Source organism: Lithobates pipiens, unplaced genomic scaffold, assembly GCF_037356315.1.
Source record: "Lithobates pipiens isolate NorthernLeopardFrog02 unplaced genomic scaffold, aLitPip1_a1.2 Scaffold_18, whole genome shotgun sequence".
NCBI classification, from domain to species: Eukaryota; Metazoa; Chordata; class Amphibia; order Anura; family Ranidae; genus Lithobates; species Lithobates pipiens.
Genome location: NW_027507758.1, coordinates 454,379,925 through 454,397,966, shown reverse-complemented (window position 1 = coordinate 454,397,966; position 18,042 = coordinate 454,379,925). Strand labels below are relative to the sequence as shown.

Sequence of the window (18,042 nt, the reverse complement as noted above, 5' to 3'; positions counted from 1 at the left end):
ATAAAAAAAAACAAAAAAACAATAATGAAAACATAAAAGGGGATCAGCGCTAAAGAAAAGAAATGGGCAGCTTGCAATAGATAAATATACAGTACTCAAACAATCCAACAAAGAAAAGAATGCAGCACCTCCAAATGTAGAATATTACAAACTTAAAGCATGTTCTATCAATACAGCATTTGTAATGTGCAAAAAGCATCCACAATATAATTGTATATATATAATATATAATATACAATAATCAATATAATATGAATAAAGTCCAATGCAGAAGAGTCCAAAATATATGAAAAATATCACCGCAAAGAAAGTATCTTCCACCAGCTAATGAAAATTCTCTTCACCATGCGTGAGCAAAAGAGCTAAAAAAGCACTTGCCAACATTAAAGCTGCCAGAGGAAAGCAGCGACATGCGCTTTGTGTGAACAGGATCCTTCACACGTGCTCAACCAGCTCCATTCTTGCAATGGGGACACCCCGCAGTACCACTTCTCACTAATGGGGACAGTCAGAAGGTTTGCTTGATACTGTTTGGGGGAAAAAAGCGCTTACCAAACAGAGCCACAAGCAGGGAACCACATATAGTGTAGTATATTTATTAAAAAAGAATAAATTCCACATAATAGTAAAAGGCTTCATCCAAATGGCAGTAAAATGATTGTCATGACAAATAAAAGTTGCACTTATAAAGAGAGCCGCCAGTTCCAAGCTTTGAAGTGGTGGTGATACGTCAGCGTATAGGTCCTGCTCCAATGCGTTTCATGGGAATGCACGTCTTCAGGGGATGCTGGTAGTAAATAAAAAATAAAAAAAGGGTATTAACCATTACTTATCTTATCTTAAAACGAAAGGCCATCACATTTCACAAAAAAATTCCCTCCAATCTCTGAACAATGAATCTGATATAAAGATAAACAAAATTCCTACGGAGTAGGCTTACATCATGTTATCATCATGTCACCTGACACCCTTTTTACAGGAGTTAAAGGATCTTCTATTGCAGGGATATGCAATTAGCGGACCTCCAGCTGTTGCAGAACTACAAGTCCCATGAGGCATAGCAAGACTCTGACAGCCAAAATCATTACACCCCGAGGCAGAGGCATGATGGGACTTGTAGTTTTGCAACAGCTGGAGGTCCACTAATTGCATATCCCTGTTCTATTGAATAATTAAACTTCCCTTTATAAAAAAATAATCCCAGAACAGCTAAAAAAAAGTTATAGAATGACCGTTTGTATTTACTGTTCATTCTTCACCCCGCCCATGTACAGATGATTAATTTAAATGTCTTCATTGGAACAGTCAGAAAATTGACCTTTCTATGGGCTGTATGAGTGTGAAATTTTAGTTGTTCTTGATAAATGGAGCCTAGCAACAGCTATGGGCTCATGGGCTTTCTTCCTGTGCTAAAATAAATAAACATGATACAAGGCATACAGACATGGTGGACCTCACACAGATATATTACCTAGTTCACTCGTTCCAACCCTTTTCTAGTCGTCATACATTGATGAAACGTCAGATGTTCTTGACACATAGCTGGAGAGGGAGGGCTAGACTGAGGCTTTAATCATTTTCATACTTATTCTGGATCAGTCACTCTGTATTTTTCTTAGCCCTTGTACACACGGTCGGATATTCCGACGGAAAATGTCCGATCGGACCATGTTGTCGGATAATCCGACCGTGTGTGGGCTCCATCGGACTGTTTCCATCGGAATATCCGGCCGACAACGTTTTAGAGCTGGGCTATAACATTTTCCGACAACATGATCCGATCGGACACTGTCCGATCGTTTGTAGAGAATTACGATCGGACAAAGTGCCACGCATGCTCAGATCAAATTTCGAGACCAAAGCTATTGGCTACTAGCCTGAACGTAGTCCCATTGTAACGAAATAACGTCATCACGTTACGAACGATCAGATATTCCGACAACTTTGTCCGACCGTGTGTATGCAACACCAGTTTCGGACAAAATCCGACGGATTTTGTTGTCGGAATGTCCGACCGTGTGTACAAGGGCTAAGACAGCTCTCCTTTATACCAATAGGGCCCATGATAATGTGTGTTTTTTAAAAATGTATGCCTTTCCATTTATCCACATTACTGACCATTGCCTTCATAAAGAAGGATACCACAGTATAATGTGATTATTATGAATAGAGTAGAGCTCTACTCTGATGATATCAACATGTCTCCAAATATAACAAATTCCTATGGGCTTCACACATTTTCACTGTTGATAATTTAGAAATCCTTTCCTTGTAATGCGTTCTCATGTGATAAGGTCCCAAAGTGTTTACTCAGCTGGAAATAGAAACGTCCCATGTTTGTTTCTTCCAGCTGCTTTGTTAGGCTCATTCTTGTTTAGACTGGTGCTATTTTACATAAGAATGTATGGCATTGTTGTGCCCCTCTATATCTTGTGTATGCTAACTACATAGAAAAGCATGTTTGCCCCGAAATGATAGTCCACCCTCACTGATGCTATCCACTGGGTTATTATTAGATTATTGGATCAGTAATAAAGTAAGGTCCTATGCAAACATGTAAAGCTGGCAATACACTAGTCGACTTCCGAACAAACATTTGTACAAATATTTATTCAAGCATTACAAAAATTCTCAGTACATTTGATAATTTGATAAATGTTGTTTGAAAATTTCACTTACTTTTAACTTCCTGCCACCAACATAATGCATATGTGCATTGCCAAAGGGCTTTAATGCCCACATGTCCAACATATGCCTCCAATGCCCTCCATGGCTGGCAGAAGTTTCTGTACTGAGCGCATGCTCGCTACATGCTTCCTGCACAGAAACTTCTGATGCCCATGGATGCATATGTTGGGCAGCACCAGTGTTCTTTCGAAAAAGCCAGCTTGTCAAAATCTCCAACTACGTCACTTACGGTGACTCTCCAGCAGCTGTATTTGATGAGTTGGTTCCACTGCCCATGCACATACGTGCACCCGACAGAATAACAGAAACCCCCGGCAGCTGTTGGAGAATTCTACAAGTTTTCAAAAAGAATAGTGACGTACCTTGTGCATGCACTGCAGCGAGGAAAACTCATCGAGCTGCTGGGAGTTTCTTTAATTCTGTCGAGCGCACGCGTGCACATGGCCAGTAGAGCCAACTCATCTAAATCTGCTGCTGGAGAGTCACCAGAAGTGATGTAGTTGGAGATTTTGACGAGTTGGCTATTTTGACAGAACACTGACTCCCTTTAATGTGACAATCAATCATAATGGTCACATGATCAGGCAGACACTCCCCCATCCCCCCCCCCTCCAAATAACTAGAATTTTAGCCCAGTTAGAGGGGTATCAGGGCTAGGTAAAGGGGATTAACATTCATTTTGACTGTTGAATATTTATTTGTTCAAGAAAAAAACTCAAGCTTTTATTTGTCTATTTGGCCCAACTAACAAGTAAAAAATGTAATTACTTTACGTAAAAAAAATGTATGGCCAGCTTAAGTTTGAAGAGGCTCAGCTACATCCCATATCTCTTCAGTAGTTCACCATTCATCAGTTGGTATGTCACTGAGGTCCCTTTACTTCCAGCTGAAGTCCATATCCCCTGCATCACATTAATAAAACTAAATGTCTCTACATAGTTTAGCCTGACGGCCAGAAAGTCTACCTGTGGGGTGCAGAAACACCTGGAAGTCAAGAGTACATGTCTTCCAAATCCATTATGCTCTGTGTTGTATTAGATTAGGTACCTGGTAAAAAGATAGATAGATTATTCATATACAAGATCTTGCAATACATTTTTCATGTTTATGCTATGTGTGATTTTCCAAGATCGATAACCTCTTGTTTAATACTAATGTGTCTTCTTTTGTATATTGGATTTCGATCTTTACCAAACACTTTTAAGAACAAATTCTCTTAATTACTATGCTTATTTTTGAACTATAGAGTATATATCATCTTATAATGTATCTTGGAGCTATCTTCACAATTGTACTTTATGATGCAGCTGTACCTGATTGTATAAATTGTTAAAATCTAATAAAATTTGACAAGAAAAAGATAGAAAGATAGATCAGTGTTTCTCAGCTCCAGTCCTCAAGGCGCCCCAACAGGTCATGTTTTCAGGCTTTCCATTATTTTACACAGGTGATTTGATCAGTTTCACTGCCTTAGTAATTACCACAGCTGTTTCATCTAAGGGAAATCCTGAAAACATGACCTGTTGAAGTTGAGAAACACTAAGTGGCGGTTCACACTGGGACGACTTGTCAGGCGACTTAGCTGCCTGACAAGTTGTGTCCCGTTCTGTACAATGGAACCGTTCTAATCGGAGCGACACAAGTCATTCCCACTTAGAAAAAGGTTCCTGTACGACTTTGGGGGCAACTTGAGGTGACTTGCATTGACTTCTATAGAGAAGTCGTTTTGCAAGTCGCCGCAGCTGTCGTGTCCAGGTCGCCTGAGGGAGTTGCGCTGCAAGTCGTGCTGCCTCATTGTGAACCAACACTAAGATAGATAGATAGATAGATAGATAGATAGATATTTCAATGATTTCATCAGAAATCATTAGTCACAACACCAGGACACCAGTAGGAAACCTGCTAAATGTCCCTAATACACGAGAAGCCTATGTCAATCCAATCTAAGTATCTGCAGCATTGTCATATTGAAAAGTTAAAGTGGTTCAAAAGGTAGAAGTTTTTTTTTTTTACCTTAACACAATGCTGTCACTAAATTATTTGGAATTTAACCACTTGCCACCCGCTATATAGCAAAATGACGGTGGCAAAGTGGTTTTAATATCCTGACCGGACGTCATATGACATGATCAGGATATTATCCGCTGCGCGCCCCTGGGGGCACGCATTGCGGCGATCGTTGTTGCGGTGTGTCAGTCTGACACCCCGCAACTACGATCTCGGTAAAGAGTCTCTGACGGAGACTCTTTACCATGTGATCAGCCATGTCCAATCTCGGCTGATTGCAGTGTAAATAGGAAGAGCTGGTGATCGGCTTTTCCTCACTCGCGTCTGTCAGACACGAGTAGAGGAGAGTCGATCGGCTGCTCCTCTGATGGGGGGTCTGTGCTGATCAATTATCAGCACAGCCCCCCCGAGGATGCCCACACTGGACCACCAGGGATACCACCAGATCACCAGGGATGCCAGTCAGTGCCCACAATGGATGCCAATCAGTGCCCATAATGGATGCCAATCAGTGCCCACAATGGGCATCACTGATTGCCATGCATTATTTGGCACTGATTGGCATCCATCCCTACAATACTGTACACTACAATGCCGCCTATAAGTGCCCATCCGTGCTGCCTATCAGTGCCCATCCGTGCCGCCTATCAGTGCCCATCCATGCCGCCTATCAATGCCCATTCGTGCTGCCTATCAGTGCCCATCCGTGCCGCCTATCAGTGCCCATCCATGTTGCCTATCAGTGCCCATCCATGCCACCTATCCATGCTGCCCATCCATGCCATCCGTGCCACCTATCCATGACAATCCTTGCCACCTATCAGTGCCTATTTGTGCCACCTATCAGTGTCTATCTGTGTCGCATATCAGTGCCACCTATCAGAGGTGCCTATCAGTGCCACTTCATTGGTGCCACATCATCGGTGCCCATCAGTGCCCGTCACTGCAGCTCCGTCAGTACCCATCAGTGAAGGAGAAAAGTGTTGTAACTAAAACAATAAAAAACATGTTTTTTTTAAATATATTATTTGTTTAGCAGAAAAAAAAATCCCAGAGGTGATCAAATACCACCAAAAGAATGTTCTATTTGTGGGAACAAAATGATAAAAATTTTATTTGGGTACAGTGTAGCATGACCACGCAATTGTCATTCAAAATGTGACAGCTCTGAAAGCTCAAAATTCGTCTGGGCAGGAAGGTGTATAAGTGCCTGGTATTGAGGTGGTTAAGTATCATGATAATACTATTGCAAGACACAATCCAAGTAACAACCCCCTCTTTAAAATTAAATATATTATGAAAAGAAACAGTAACTCTAGTAAATATTTTTTGTTTTGTAGTGAAGTTTATCAGTAGTTAATATAAGGCATTTCTAATGCTGCGTACACAAGACTGGATTTTCCGGCATACTAGGCCAACTGTCTTCCCGTCGGACTTTCGGCAGAGTTCCGACGGACTTTCCGAAATGAACGGACTTGGCCACGCACGAACGGACTAAGTCTGTTCGAAAGTCTGTTCATTTTGAACGTGATGACGTAAGACGGGACTAAAAAAGGAAGTTCAATAGCCAGTAGCCAATAGCTTTCCTTGCGTCGTATTTGGTCCATATACAGCATACAGATGAACAGTTTACCCAATAGGAATTGTGTCTGTCTGACAGATTTGAAACATGTTCTATTTCTAGGTCCGTTGGATTTTTTTTAATGAAAAACGATCGGATTAGCCCACACACGATCAGATTGTCTGATGGACTGATTCTGTCAGACCTAGTCTGCCAGAAAGTCCGGCAGTGTTAGAAGACTTTTTCCAAAACCAATGAGTGAAAAATAGAGATAATTGGCAATTATGATACCTCAGTGTTGGTATTTTTGATAGCATGTAAAGTAACTTGTGTCATTTACATTTTCAGTAGTGCAAGAGTTTTTTAGCATGTAAACTAAATGACAATTTTTTATATATTACTGCATGTGCCTACGCTAATAGAGTTATGATTTTTGGGATGTTGTTTTGCGAAGAGGGCCTCGGGCCCTATCCTCATCAACATAGGGAAAAGGTGCTTTGCGAGGTAACCCCCCCACCCCATGTTAAGGATATGGGGCCTTCTATGGTTCAGGATAGGGGGAGGCACAGTTACCCCCTTAGTCTTTCCTAGCCAGCCAGGCTGCATGTTAAAATACTGCTATGGATTTTGGGGAGGGGGAACCACATGCTTTTTTTTCTTGATTTTTGTGTAGGTTGCTCCTTAAAATTCATACCAGACCCAAAGAGCAGGTATACCTCCAGGCATACCTGCCTTTAATTTATACATTGTTGTTCTCATATGAAGACTCTGAAAGATTAGAGTTAGGAAATATACAGAGGGGCCTTGATGAGGAAGTGCAGCTTCCACTTACATTATCTCAAAAAGTGAGTACACCCCTCACATTTTTGTAAATATTTTATTATACATTTTCATGTGAAAACACTAAAGAAACTACATTTTGCTACAATGTAAAGTAGTGAGTGTACAGCTTTTATAACAGTGTAAATTTGTTGTCCCCTCAAAATAACTCAACTCACAGCCATTAATGTCTAAACTGCTGGCAACAAAAGTGAGTACAGCCCTAAGTGAAAATGTCCAAATTGGGCCCAATGTGTCCATATTTTGTGTGGCCACCATTATTTTCCAGCACTGCCTTAACCCTCTTGGGCATGGAGTTCACAGAGCTTCACAGGTTGCCACTTGAGTCCTCTTCCACTCCTCCATGACGAGATCATGGAGCTGGTGGGTGTTAGAGAGCTTCTGCTCCTCCACCTTCTGTTTGAGAATTCTCCACAGATGCTCAATAGGGTTTAGGTCTGGAGATATGCTTGGCCAGTCCATCACCTTTACCCTCAACTTTTTTAGCAAGGCAGTAGTCATCTTGGAGGTGTGTTTGGGGTCATTATAATGATGGAATACTTCCCTGCGGCCCAGTCTCCAAAGGGAGGGGATTGTGCTCTGCTTTAGTGTGTCACAGTACATGTTGGCATTCATAGTTCCCTCAGTGCCGGCAGCACTCATGTAGCCTCAGACCTTGACACTCCCACCACCATACTTGATGTAGGGAAGACAGACTTGTCTTTGTACTCCTCACCTGGTTGCCGCCACACACGTGTGACATCATCTGAACCAATTAAGTTTATCTTGGTCTCATCAGACCACAGGACATGGTTTCAGTAACCCATGTCCTTAGTCTGCTTGTCTTCAGCAAATTGTTTGCAGGCTTTCTTGTACATCATCTTTAGAAGAGGCTTCCTTCTGGGATGACAGCCATGCAGACCAATTTGATGCAGTGTGCGGCGTATGGTCTGAGAACTGACAGGCTGACCCCCCCCACACCTTCAACCTCTGCAGCAATGCTGGCAGCACTCAAATGTCTATTCCCCAAAGTAAACCTCTGGATATGATGCTGAGCACATGAACTCAACTTCTTTGGTCAACCATGGCAAGGCCTGTTCTGAGTGGAACCTGTCCTGTTAAAACCGCTGTATGGTCTTGGCCACCATGCTGTAGCTCCGTTTCAGGGTCTTGGCAATCTTTTTATAGCCTAGGTCATCTTTGTTAGGTGCTTCGTCTTCTTAATAATACCCCTGGTAGCCTAGGCTAGGATGGAAGAGCGGAGGTCCCGATCACCGGTGGACAGACATCACACATACACGATTTGTACGTGAATAATGACTGTGCATATTGAAGCACACACAGCAGTTTTATTTAGTTTGAGCTAAAGCACAGCCCTGTGGGAGGGGCCAATAAGGTAATTCATACATACATCGACAATTTTCTTAAACTCATGACATTATCTAAGTCAAAGGTGAAATACAATCTTCTGATAGTTATTTCGTCATTTCAACATCTGCTGACTGACCATATTCTTGCGTAACCAGTCCTATCTTAGCTTTGTGCCTCTTACCGCAGACAGATGCTTCCTAATATGTCAACATCTTGCATCTTAATTCTGAACTTAGTGAAATGCACGCCTAAGCATATTATCTTAGACCTTTAACTTAGTATATCTTTTGGTAACCTTAATAAGTATTCCCTTATAATCCTCCCTTTGATCATTCTGTGATTTACATAATGATCATTCCTTTTCTAATTTAATAGCACAGGCTTCATACTCCGAACCCTTATGCTCTTGGTTTTTATACCATACCGTTGGATCCTTAACAATGGAAGTGAGTTTCAGATCCTTCGGAGCGACCGTGTTTCCCTTTTTACATAAACATTTGATTATCTTATAACAGGCATATAAAAATAGAATGAAGAGAATCACAGTGACAATTGTCATGGCAGCATTTCGGAGCCAAGATATTAATCCCCCAAAACTAAAACTGCTCGAGAAGGGATCCCAGTTTTTTCCTATGTTCCTTGCCTCTTTCTGTAGTTTATTTACCTCTTCCCTGTGTTGGGCAATAACGTCATAGTAGTCTGGGACTTCGATGCTGGTATTATGAATCCAGGTACAGCACTCATAATCCTCAGTAGTCTCACAGAGGCCAGTAAGGGCTGCACTCATACTTTCTATAGCCAACTCATGTAGTTCTAGTTGCTTCCTAATTGCCCTAGTTTCTAGATTTAGTTTGGTTATGTCATCAGAATTTTCCTCCAGAATCTCATCAATTATGCCAGTGTAATTATTTAATCTTTTCATTAGGTCAATTCCCCACCCTGTCCAGGAAGGGAACCATGCCCAGGCCATATCTTTTTCTAAAAACAATTCTCGTTTATTACGGTGTCTAAGGGGATATCTAGGATGCATGCTAGCTTCAAGGAGGTGACTTCCCTTGTTATCCCCTAATACCCCCATAATAGGAACCAGGGCTGCAAGGTAACACCACCCCTGGGGTTTGGTTGGGATCCAGGGGTGACAGAGTTTGCCGCAGCATATATATATATGGTATTTCCTAGAGCTAGGGGTCGTTTATGGAACACGTTCCTAAGAGTATCAGAAAGGCCAGAGAGCACCAGAATTGACATTAATTGGTGTATTGTAGTCTTGGTACTGGAGCTAAGAAAGTCTAAAAAGGTGGCATTTAGGGTGGGATCTGAAGTATGGAAGAAAGAAGGACTGTTAAATGATGTCATTGAAATGTTAAGTTTTGCTTGTTTGCAAACCTCGGCTCCATCTGTGGTGTTTCCCAGTCGGAAACACCAGTCTGGGAAGTGGCTTCTACCTATAATTTGGAAAGTGAGGGTTTTATTTGGAAGGGTCCTAGTAACATTCGTTAGGACGATAGGGGGTGTTCCATTAAGGAGGGGGGTAAAATTCAAGGGGACTGCCATGAGAGGGATTCTAGCTGTACTGGGATGTAGCTTGCTGCAAATCCAGCATTTCTCAAAACCGGATTTTTGAGCATAGCTATATTTGAATTTTAGTAGTAACATCTTGTTAGTCAGTCCCTTAGGTGACTCATTAACGGGTACAATACTTCTACTATGTCTTTGGCCGGGGGTATTATTCATCTTAGGTGGTCCACATATCCCTTTTAATAGACCTAAGTCTTCTGGATGATATATACAGTTGGCTATAAACCATGTGGGCAGGAATACAAATAGTACCAGACTACCCCAAAGGCATACAGCCTTCCCTGACACTGAAGGTAAAAACATCTTTGTTTTTTAAAGTTCTGATTATTTGTTATCTAAGAGTTCTGTTCTTCTTCTTCGTTTCTCATCCCGGCAGTTGTTGGCTCTGTTTTGTCCTTTTGAGGGGTGTGGGATCTTCCAGGGAAATTTGTTCTATGCCTCTCTGAACTTCTTGTAGATCTTGTTCTTGGGAGTTGCTGCTCTCTGTCACTGCCAGGGGCTCTGGAGTCGAGGGAAGCTGGGGACACTTTTTAAGACGGCTGGCGTGGATCCAGGTGTTTCCTAGGTCTGTTAACACTGCGGTCCTGGATACCTTTTCCACCTTCCATGGTCCTGAGAAAGCCGGTCCGATACTCTTTCTTTGTGCTAATTGTTTGATCAGCACTTTATCCCCAGGGATGAAGGGATGCGTTGGTTCTGTGGGAAGAGGGAAAAAGGTGACAGAAACTTGTTCGTTCATTTCATGAAGCATACTTACCAGGTTTTTCACGTACATTTCCTGTTGGGAATAAATGTCAATATCAGTGTCTTGGTCTAATGGGGGTAATTCTATGTTTGCGGGGATTCCCATGAGGACCTCAAAGGGTGATAATTTTGTTCTTGCATGTGGATCTTCCCCTCTTTTGACCAAAGACCTTCAGGGTCTTTGGTCAATCCTTCCTTTGTCCAAAAATGGATATCATCTTCTGTGGCCATTGATTGCATCTGTGCTATGACAGTTTTAAAGTTAGGTGCTGTGAAGTGTTCCTTGAAAAACATTGTTGTGGGGGCAGGTGGGTTAGGGGAAAAGGCAGCAGCTCTTTTAGCTTCTCTGTCAGCAAGAGCATTCCCTTTTGAAACACGACTGCTGTCAGAGGAGTGTGCCTTTACTTTAATTATGGCTACCTTTTTTGGAAGAAGAATGGCTTGGAGGAGAGCACTAATCTGTGTGGAGTTGGCAATTATTTTGTTGTCTGCTGTTTTAAAACCTCTATTGGCCCATATCACACCAAAATCATGCACCACTCCAAAAGCATATCTACTGTCTGTGTAGACGTTCACCTCTTTACCGGTGAATAGAATGCAGGCCCTAGTGAGGGCTTCTAACTCTGCTACCTGGGCTGAAGAAGGAGGTAATGATTTTGCCTCCAGTACGATGTCTGGTAGTTGAACAACTGCATAACCGGTTAAAAAGGTGGAGTCAGAGGGACGTGAGCAGCTACCGTCAACGAAAACATCCTCTGCACCTGAGATAGGGGTGTCAGTGAGATCCGGTCTGGGACTGGTAATAGCAGCAACCTTTTCCGAACAGTCATGTATAATGTCTGGGTCATGTGGTAAACGCAACATGGAATGCAAAAGGCGCACAGCGGGGTTGCTGGCAGGCACATATTTGAGTGTGAGGTTATCAGTGTTCATCAGTGTTATCTCATAACCACTAAGTCTTTGCGAGGTCATATGTTGGGTATTCATGTTCTGAATAAGATGCGTGACTGAATGAGTGGTATAGAGAGTCAATGGGTGACCTAGCACTAATTTGTTTGCATCTTGTACAGCCATTGCACAGGCAGCAAGATTTTGGAGACAGGATGGCATTCCCTGTACTTGGATGGGGAGTTTTTTTGATAGATATGAGACAGGGCGATACCCTGATCCATGTTGTTGTGTTAGCACGGCGGCAAAAGAGCTTCCCGAGACTACACAGTATAGTTGAAAAGCTTTACCATAGTCTACCAACCCCAGGGCGGGTGCACATGACAAACTGTGTAGTAAGGCTTTAAAAGCTTTTAGTCTGTCCTCTGTCCAGTCTATCAATTTAGGGGCGGTTGACCCAGTAGCCTCTCGTAGGATACCATCATAGTGAGAACAGTCAGGGATCCATTGGCGGCAATATACAATTGCACCCAAAAATGAGAGTAGGGCGGCCTTGTCTTTTGGCGGACTGAGAGCTTGTAGGGCTGCGGCACGTTTAGGTGACACCAGCCTTGTTCCTTCTCTAAGGATACAACCTAAGTATTCAACCTGGGACTGGCACCATTGCACCTTCTTCCTGGAGGCGAGGTGTCCAGCTCGGGCTAGGTGTCCCAACAGTGATGTTGAATCGACCGCACAATCTTCAGCAGTTCGACTGCACAGGAGCAAGTCGTCCACATACTGTATCAGTACCGACCCTCGCTCAGATGTCCAAGACTTGACAGTCTCATTGAGCACCATTGAGAAGGCGGCTGGGCTGTCTACATACCCTTGCGCTAAACGCGTCCAGGTTAATTGGCCCCCGGCCCAGGAGAAAGCAAACATAGGTTGGGCTTCCTCTGCAATGGGAATGCTAAAGAAAGCATTCGCTAAATCAATTACTGTGTAGCATAGAGAGTCTGCCGGTATGCATGAGAAAATAAAAGTGATGTCTGAGACTAGGGGTGGGAGGGGAATCACTTGTTTGTTTACTGCTCTGAGGTCTTGTACAAGTCTCCACTCCCCACTGGCCTTTTTTACGGGGTAAATGGGCGTGTTCCAGGGACTGATGATTGGTCTCAGGATACCTTTTGATATGTAATCATTAATTTGAGGGGAGATGCCTTTGACTTTCTCTGGGGGTAGGGGATACTGTTTTTGATATTGTATCCCTGCATCTGATCGCATTTGGGGTGCATATGGTGTGCAATTAATAAAGCCCACACTACCTTTGTTTTCTGCCCAAATTGTGTGATGGTCAAGGGAGGAAGGTATCATTAGAAAGAAACTCCTGTGTGCATGTCTTTTTGGGAACCCTCTGTGTGTGTGTCGTTTAGGGGCGTGTAAGTCACATAATGGGGAACTAGCTGTGAGAGAACCCTTTTTGTCAAATTTTATAGTAATACTCAGTTTGGACAGCAAGTCCCTGCCCATAAGGGACACGGGACATGAGGACAAAACCACAAAACTTTGGGTACATAGCTCCTGTCCCTCGGGAGTGGCTACAGACAACGGTGGGGTGATGGGGTGGGTGACGGATGTCCCATTTATACCAATAGAGTTTCCCTCAGTACATTATTTGTGGCTGTGTAGGATATTGGGGTAGTGGTTGACGAGGGTTCTGGTATGGCGGATAACGGGGATACTGTGGGCGGGTCTGGGGGTTAAATCCCCTGCCTCTGCCTCTTGCTCTAATCTGTCCAGTCCTATAAGGGCATTGGGATTTCCAATGTCCTTGCTGTCCACAATTGCCTATATTTTCCAAGGCATTTGTTCCATGCACAGAAACAATCCTTCATGTATTGTGGGTCAGCCCCTTTGCAGGGAGGATAAGAATGCTTATGTACCTGACAAATTTTACTGACTTCTTGCCAGTCTTCCTCAGTACAAGGACCATATGGCCCTGGGTCATGTATCCCCAATTGCTGACACCTTTCTCGGACTTGTGTCCAAAATGGTTCTACCTGGGGGCCAGGGATCATATTACTAACAAATTCATAGGGTGATGGGGTGGCCATGGCTTGGGTTGCTGCAGAATTCCCCATCTAGTAGTCTGGGCAGTGTGTGTCTAGTGGCAGGACACAGGTGATAACACCCGGTTTGTCCAACAATCCGGTCTCTGGTCTGGGAGTAGGATCCCTGATCTTTTTTGGGGCAGATGGACTTATATAAAACTATGAAGATTCACCCTTAATATACGATAAAGGGTAAATCTTTCCTGGTGGCGGGATATACCCCTCTTACACCAAGTCTGCAAGAGAACCCCCCTGGTCTGGTGGTCAGTAAAATCCACTTGTCATCTATTCTTAGGAAGAGTAGACCTAACGTGCAATGGGGGCAGGCGGATGCTATGTCACTACAAGAGGGCTCCTCATATTCTGCACTTATTTAAACAACAACAATTATTTTCCTTATACTCTATATTAAAACTTATACTCTATATACTTACACGCGTACCTAGAGAGAAACAGACATATTCTTAATATACTTTAAGACATGAAATAACCGTATTGCAATACATTTATCAATTTATAGTGCACTTTTAAAAAAAAAAAAAAAAAATTTTCAAATGGGCGTCCACTCCACCAATCCCTTTGTCACGGGCGTAATCTACTACTTCCCGTGTTAAAAATACTATCACCAATAGTTTTAAGTCAGACCAACCTAGTCGGACTCCCCTAAACCTATAAATTCCTTGCGAGCCCTTTTAACCTTCCGAGGGACCAGCCTAGTCCGCCGCGAAGGCACAGTTACTTCTTTTAAATTTAAACTAAGTTCGTAGCGGCCATCTGGACAGAGTAAGTATTCACACCATTCACCTTTTAGGCAAAAAGGAGTAAAGTGACTTACCTGCCGCAAGATGACCCCACTTTTCTGGTACCAAAACTGTTAGGTGCTTCGTCTTCTTAATAATACCCCTGGTAGCCTAGGCTAGGATGGAAGAGCGGAGGTCCCGATCACCGGTGGACAGACATCACACATACACGATTTGTACGTGAATAATGACTGTGCATATTGAAGCACACACAGCAGTTTTATTTAGTTTGAGCTAAAGCACAGCCCTGTGGGAGGGGCCAATAAGGTAATTCATACATACATCGACAATTTTCTTAAACTCATGACATTATCTAAGTCAAAGGTGAAATACAATCTTCTGATAGTTATTTCGTCATTTCAACATCTGCTGACTGACCATATTCTTGCGTAACCAGTCCTATCTTAGCTTTGTGCCTCTTACCGCAGACAGATGCTTCCTAATATGTCAACATCTTGCATCTTAATTCTGAACTTAGTGAAATGCACGCCTAAGCATATTATCTTAGACCTTTAACTTAGTATATATTTTGGTAACCTTAATAAGTATTCCCTTATAATCTTTATGTAGAGGAACAATTCTATTTTTCAGATCCTCAGAGAGTTCTTTGCCATGAGGTGCCATGTTGAACTTCCAGTTACCAGTATGAGAGAGTGAGAGCGATAACACCAAATTTAACACACATGCTCCCCATTCACACCTGAGACTTTGTAACACTAATGAGTCACATGACACCGGGGATGGAAAATGGCTAATTGGGCTCAATTTGGACATTTTCGCTTAGCAGTGTACTCACTTGTGTTGCCAGCGGTTTAGACATTAATGGCTGTGTGTTGAGTTATTTTGAGGGGGAAGAAAATTTACACTGTTATAGAAGCTGTACACTCACTACTTTACATTGTAGGAAAGTATAATTTCTTCAGTGTTGTCACATGAAAATATAGAATAAAATATTTGCAAAAATGTGAGGGGTTACTCACTTTTGTGAGATACTGTATACTTGCAAATGTTGTGCAATAAAACCTTTTTTTTTTGTATAAATTGTTTTTACAGTTGAATTTTTTTTTCTTTTGTTGCTGGCTAGCTGGAATGTGTGCTGAGAATACTTCTGTTTTGTATGTTCTATGCAAAGCCCTTCCATCTGCACCTTATGCTAAAAGCTAGTTATAAATTGGAACGGTTGTCATTTTTGTTTAGACTACCCTAAATAGGACATACAATTTTATGAATAAAAGTTATACATAGTTATACTGTATATACATTACAGTTTAAAAGTGTATAATAATCAATAAGAATTGTCGTTTTTTTAAAGCTTTTTTTCTATGAATAGACCATTAGTTTGATTTAAAAATATCCAAGACAAAATTAAAGTGGCTATTACTAGCTAAAACTACTATCTATAACTTCTTATTCACATAAGCCCCATTTTCAGCAACCATTCCTCCAGTGTCCCAATGGCAAACTTTCTTAGCTAATGCTTTATTTTTCATGTTTAAAATATAATTCCATATTGCAAAATCCTTTTGTATTTGTGTTTTCACCAAGAAAACCTATTATGTTAGTAAATGTTTAGACCCTTTGCGGTTTGCATACCAGCCAAGACTGGGGATTGAGGATGTGCGTTTGCAAGACTGTGAGGGTTATTAACGAAAGGCAAATCCACTTTGCACTACAAGTGCACTTGGAAGTGCAGTCACTATAGATCTGAGGGGGACATGAAAGGAAAATAAAAAAACAGCATTTTAGTTTGTACATGATTGATAAAATCAGCAGAGCTTCCCCTCATTTTAGATCTACCCCTTAGATTTAGAGCGACTGCACTTCCAAGTGCACTTTCAAGTGCATTTGCAGCACAAAGTGGATTTGCCTTTCATAAATAACCACCGAGTCTTGCTATCTTCAGAAGTTTTCAGGGATGGTAAAGAGACTCAATATAGGACCGTGGTGGAGAACCTTGTTACATGGTGTGAGGTTAATCATCTGTATCTAAATTTGACAAAGACAAAGGAGCTGGTTGTGGATTTCAGAAAGAGGAAGCCATCCGTGACTCCAATCTCTATCCGAGGACTGGATGTGGAGGTAGTAGAAAGTTACAAGTATCTGGAGGTGCACATATATAATAAGCTGAACTGGAGCAAGAACACTGAGGTGCTCTATTGGTGCTCTATTGGAAATGCTAGTGCCGCCTCTACTTATTGAGGAGACTGAGGTCCTTTAATATCTGCTGGATGATGCTGAAGATGTTTTATGAGCCTGTGGTGGCCAGCACTCTCCTGTATGCAGTGGCATGCTGGGGAAGCAGGGTGTGCGATAGCAACAGACTCAACAAACTGATTTGCAAGGCCAATGATGTTGTTGGATTGGAATTGGAGCCTTTTACAACAGTGTTGGAGAGGAGAATGTTGTTCAGGTTACGTCCTATCTTGGACAACTCCTCCCACCCACTCCACAATATGCTGGTCAGTCTGCAGAGTACCATCAGTGGCAGATTGTTACACCCACAATGCACCACAGAGCGACACAGGAAATAATTTTTGCCTGTGGCGATCAAGATAAATATTTTCTGTGAGGGCTGGAGGTGAAGATTTAATTCTGTCTTTTTATGATCAGGATTTTGTGTTGTTTTTATAGTATGTTGGTATTGTGTTAGTTATTATCTGGGGTCGTGTTAGCGAAAGTTGTGTTTTTTTATTTGTTTTTGGTAGTTTGCCTGGTATTTTAATCTGTTTTATTTATTCTATGTTGTATTTTAATTGTATGGATGTTTTATTTGTAATGTAGTTTTAATTTTATTATTTGGTGGTAATGGCTGTTATTGGTGATTTTGTTGTGTTTTTGCATCTTGTTCGGTCTATTGTTGTGATCTTGTGTTGTCTTTGTTAAGTGTGTCTGTGTCATAACAATTTCCCAATTTCCCTTTGGGATTAATAAAGTATTCTGTATTCTGTATTTATAGATTGTCTTTTCATGGTTCACAGCAAATTGCCATTACAAGCTCATTTTGGCATTCACAAAATGGCCAATATAAGACAGCAGTCTCAAGAAGCATGCAGTCTATTGCTGTTTTGCAAAATTACAGTGGAAGTTCAGCCTAAAACTAAAATCTCTAAATCTGCTTGCAGCCACAATCTAAAGGCCGTACACACGATCAGACTTTTTGACAACAAACATACAAATTAGCTGTTTTGGAGCAACATCCAACCACGTGTACGCTACATCGGACAAACCGTTTAGGTTTTCATCTGACTTTTGTTGGCTGTGTGAATGGACAAACTTTTTGACAACATAAGTCCAATGGAGCAAAGTCCGATCGTGTGTACACAAAACCATCAGACTTTTGCACAAAGTACAAACACGCATGCTCAGAACCAATGCAAAAGATCAGACAACAATACAGAAGTTGACCAAAGGTGGCGCTGGAGTCACTGAACGTCCTCTTTTGAAGTGTCATCAGTACATTGAAACGTCACTAGGTTTGCGTTTGTTGCCTAAA

The 18,042-nt window shown here is 41.9% G+C and overlaps 1 long non-coding RNA gene across 1 annotated transcript in view; it reads right to left on the bottom strand.

The window, feature by feature from the left end:
• Window positions 1–580: 580 nt before the first annotated feature.
• The window catches only part of LOC143988566 (uncharacterized), an 83,643-nt gene continuing 66,181 nt past the window's right edge, over window positions 581–18,042 (bottom strand). Inside the window, exons 2-3 of the long non-coding RNA XR_013276885.1 lie at window positions 3,654–3,735; window positions 581–787 (exon numbers count right to left, since the gene is read on the bottom strand). This is a non-coding gene — a long non-coding RNA (uncharacterized LOC143988566). The remainder of the gene's footprint in view (window positions 788–3,653; window positions 3,736–18,042) is intronic.